The sequence below is a fragment of the Oratosquilla oratoria genome, chromosome 8 (genome assembly GCF_046742065.1).
Source record: "Oratosquilla oratoria isolate Oo_2021 chromosome 8, ASM4674206v1, whole genome shotgun sequence".
NCBI lineage: Eukaryota > Metazoa > Arthropoda > Malacostraca > Stomatopoda > Squillidae > Oratosquilla > Oratosquilla oratoria.
In genome coordinates this window covers 42,669,171-42,674,170 of record NC_134784.1, presented here as the reverse complement: position 1 = coordinate 42,674,170, position 5,000 = coordinate 42,669,171, and positions in this window count along the sequence as shown.

Sequence of the window (5,000 nt, the reverse complement as noted above, 5' to 3'; positions counted from 1 at the left end):
CTGCAACTCACTCACTCTCTTCCTCCTCCTCCCCCTTCTTCATTTCTGCCTTCACCATCTCCCTTTCTTAATTATCATTTCTCTTCATATTCATTTCCTTTTCATTCTCCTTCACCTGCTCCTCCTCTTCCTCTTCTACCTCTTTTTGTGGCTCCTTTCCAACTCCTCCTCTTCTTCCTCTTCCTCTTCTTCCTCCTACTTCCTCCTTCTTCAATCCTTCTATTCCTTCCCCTGAATTCTACTGCTGCTGCTGGTACTATTCCTCCTCTTCCTCCTCCTCCTCCTCCTCCTCCCCCTCCTCCTCCTCCTCCTCCTCCTCCTCCTCCTCCTCCTTCTCCACCCCTCCTCCTCCTGCTCCCTCTCTTCTTCTTCCTCCTCTTCCCTTTCTTCTTTTTCCTTATACTAGTACCTATTCTTCTGCTCTCCCTTCCCTCTTTTCCATATCATCGTCCTCTTCCTCCTCCTCCTCATCTTTCTTCTACTCCTCCTGCTTTTCCTCACTCCTCTCGCCCTCACTTTCCTCCTTTTTTTTCTCTCCCTATCTCCTTTTTTCGCAGCACATTCTTTCTCTTTTTCCCATTCCTCCTCTTACCTTACTCCTCCTCGTCCTCCTTTGCTTCCTCCTCATTCTTCCTCTTCTATCCCCACTCTTTGATCATACTCATTCTTTTACTTCTCTTCCTATTCTTTCTCTCCTTCTCATCCTCCTCCTTCTCCTTTCCCTCCCTCTCCCTCTCTTCATTCTTTTACTTCTCCTCTTCCTCCTACTCCTCTTTCTCCTCACTCTTTCATTCCCATTTTCCCTTCTCCTCCTACTTACACTCCTTTCTCATACACCCCCTTCTCATCCTCCCATCCTCCTTCTCTTCCCCTCATATTTCTTATCCCCCTCTCTTACTTTTCCTACACCTGTTTCACCAAACCTGTTTTTCGTTCTCCTCCTCCTCCTCCTCCTCCTCCTCCTTCTTCTCTTATTTTTCATCCTCATACTTTTGATCCTCCGTCTACTCTTTGTCCTCCTGCATCTACTCTCTATTTTCCATTCTCTTCCTTTTCCTCCCGTACCTTTACCATCTTTTGTATCCCTCCTCTCCTCTTCGTACTTCCCCTCCCTCTTTTCACTTTTCCCCTTTCACTTTTTCCTTCTCTTTCTCCTCCTTCGTCTCCTTCAGTTTTCTTCTCTTCTGTAATTCTTTCTTCTTCCCCTTCCCTTCATCTTTGTATTTTTCTTTCTTATTCTTCTTCTATATATTTCTCTTTTTCATTCTTCTTCCCTTTACTCCTGTCTTCTTCCTCCTCTTCTTTCTGTTTTCCATTCACTTTCCAATTCCCTTTCTTCTGTACCTTCTCTTTTCTTTTTTACATTTTGTTTCTTTCTTTTTCTCCTCTTCCTTCTCTTTTTCCTCCTCCTTTTATTCCCTCTTTACTACTCTCTTTCTTCTCGTTTCTCTCCTTTTTCTTCTTCTACTTCTCCCCTTCCTCCCGTTTCTCTTCTTCTTCTCTTTCTACTCTCCCCCTTCTTCCTGTTTCTCTGCTTCCTCTCCTTCCACCTCTTCTCTTCCTCCTGTTTCTATCCTTCCTTTCCTCCCATTCCTCCCCTTTCTCCTCTTTATCTCCTTTCTTCCTCTTTCTCCCCTTTCTTCCCTTCCCCCTTCCTTGCCTTCCTTTTCAGCCTTTTCCTCTGCCTCTTCTTTCCCTTTCTTTCCTTTCCCCCGTTTTTCCCTTTCCTCCCTTTCCTTAGCTAATTTCCCTGCCTTCCTTTCTTCTTTTTCCTTCTTTCCTCCTCATTTCCCCTCTTTCTTTCTATCCCTTCCTTTTCATCATCTTCGTCCCCCTCCCCCCTTTTTTGTCCTCTTTCCTATTTTTAATTCCTTCCCTTCCTTTCTTCACTTTCCTACTCTTCCCCCTATTCCTTCTCCTCTTCCCCTTAATCCCTAATTCCTCTTACTCACCCTTCCTTCTATTTCCTCCAATTCCTCCCTCGCTTCCCTTTCTTTTTCCTATTACCTTTCTCCTCTTACCTCATTTTCTCTCCCTTCCCTCCTTTTCTTTTCTCCACACCCCCTCCCACCCTCTTTGAAAAACCCTTTCTTTTCTCCCCGATTCCGATTTTCCCTTACCTCCCCTTCCTCTTCTACCCTCCTTACATCTTCCTATAATATAATCCGCCCTTTCCTTCTCCTCCGAATCATCACCCCCTTTCCTTCTCTTCATCATTTCCCTCACTTTCCTCTCATCCAATCCTGTAACCCTGTCCCCTTCCCCTTCTTCAAGCCTAGTTACACTTGTTTCCAAAATTTGATAAAGAGCCCATCCCATTTGCATTTTTCTGTAATTATGCCCAGCCAGTGTGTGCATGTGCACGTACATACATATGGCCGTGTGCGTGTGTACGTGTGTACAGTGTGTGTGTGTGTGTGTGTGTGTGTGTGTGTGTGTGTGTGTGTGTGTGTGTGTGTGTGTGTGTGTGTGTGTGTGTGTGTGTGTGTGTGTGTGTGTGTGTGTGTGTGTGTGTGTGTGTGTGTGTGTGTGTGTGTGTGTGTGTGTGTGTGTGTGTGTGTGTGTGTGTGTGTGTGTGTGTGTGTGTGTGTGTGTGTGTGTGTGTTTGTGTTCATGATTAAGTACAAGATGCATGTGCGAATACAACCAACTACAAAGAGAAATATTTGCATTATTCAGTTAGATGACTACCAAAACACAATACAAGAATGGCCTTTCACTCATTCATCTAGTTTCTTTTTCATTTCTTTCACCATTTATATGCTTACATCTAAATATTTGAACCGAAAGGTATTTAGAAATTTACAATAGTAAATAATTAATCTATTAACAAGAGTGCTTTTAAAAGTAAAGCGAAATGTCAATATATCAATTCTCATGAAACTTAAATTTATATTTTTCTTATTAAACATAAAATATTGCATGCATAAAGGGAAATAGTAATATTGATAAGACCCCATCAACTTACGTCACACAGTCGTGCATCGTAATTCTATAGGTTACCCTTGATGAGCCCCATAATCTGTTTATTCTAACTTTTTGAATTTTTTAACAGAGGAAGCCTTTCTTGAGCTTTAGATGAAAACCTTAGATGTTTTACATATATAAACATACATATATATATACATATGTATATATATATATATATATATATATGTATATTTATATATATATATATATATATAGATATATATATACTAGGTGCCCTTTTCCCCCTTACGCGAAAGGTAGCCAAAAGAAAAAGGCACAGAAACCTCCCCTCCATACAATCCCCTACATACTTCACTCCCCTCCACCCTCTTCCCTCCCTTTCATTTTGGCACCTCCTGGATGATGGGTCATCCATGCATCTTGTCCACTGCCTTGGATCAGAGGCAGTGTCGCAAGACACAGCACATCATCCGCAGCAAGGCCGCTTCATTATTTCGGCGACCTCCCCTCTCCGTCCCCTCATGCAGAAAAGGAGAAGACGTGGAGAAATCCCTTCGGGCTGCGTCAATTTATTTCTCATACATACTCCCTCACCCCCACCCCACCCACTCTCCCTCATGCATCACAGCATCATCCATACACAACCCTTCTCCATTCACCCCTATCTTCTGTCCTTTCTCGCCCTTCCTCAACAGACATTCTTTCCACACCTCTTTTACTAATCTTTCTTCAGTCATTCTTTCGCTGTGTCTAAACAACCCCAATACTTTTTCATGAACCCTATCTCCAAACTCGCTTTCTACCCCTATTCTCCCCTATTTCTCACTCTATCTAGCCTAGTAACTCCTATCATACTTTTCAGGCATTTCATCTCAAACACATTTAATCTCCTCTCTTCCTCTCTTATGTTCCGTGTTTCTGCCCCGTATAGTGCTGTCGGCACAATCACTCCTTCATACAATCTCCTCTTTGCATCCATTCCCAAATGTCTATTTCTTATTACACTATTTAATCCCCAAGGCATTTACTCGCTTATTTCAATCTACATTCTACCTCTACCCCCACTCCTTCCTTTCCTGCCACATTCGCACCCAAATATCTATAAATATCCACTTCCTCCAGTCTCTCTCCTTTCATACTTACTTCCAGCCTACTGTCACTCTCTCCCCGTGTGCATCTCATCACCTTACTTTCACCCACATTTATCTTCAACTTCCCTCTTTCACACACCTTCCCAAACTCTGTCAATAACTTCCTCAATCCCTCTTCTGACCCTGCTATAAGCGCAGTGTCGTCAGCAAACAACAGCTGGCTTATCTCCCACTTTTCTTCATTTTCTTTAACCATCTTCAACCTACTACCCACTACCCTTGCATTCACCTCTCGCACCATCCCATCCATGTATAAGTTGAACAGCCAGGGTGACATAATACATACCTGACGAAGTCCCACCTTTACCTCAAACCATTTACTCTCTCCATTTCTAATCCTAACACAAGCTCTACTACTCTCGTAAAAACCCTTGAATGTTCTTAACAGCTTTCCTCCTATCACATATATCTGCAGTACCTCCCACAGTGCCTTCCTGTCTACCCTGTCGTAAGTCTTTTCAAGATCCATAAAAGCCCAAAAAACATCCTTACCTTTTCCTATAGCTTTCTCACATATCTGTCTTACCACAAAAATCCGATCTACACAACTCCTACCTGACCTAAGACCACACTGTTACTCACCAATTGCTCCCTCTGTTCCTCTCCTAATCCTCTCAATCAAGACCCTCCTATAAGCCTTCCCAACTACAATCAACAAGCTGATCCCTCTGTAACTACTACACTCACACTTGTCCCCCTTTCCCTTGTAAAGTGGAACTATACAGGCACTCCTTCAGTCCTCCGGCACTCCACTCTCTCTTAAACAAGCATCAAATAACCTCACAAGCCAGTCCATCATAACTGTACCTCCTTTTTTCAGACATTCTGCATGGCATCCATCCAACCCAGGTGCCTTACCTGCTCTCATCATCTTAACAGCTGCTTTCACTTCATCTTTCCTTATTTCTCCTCCATTTT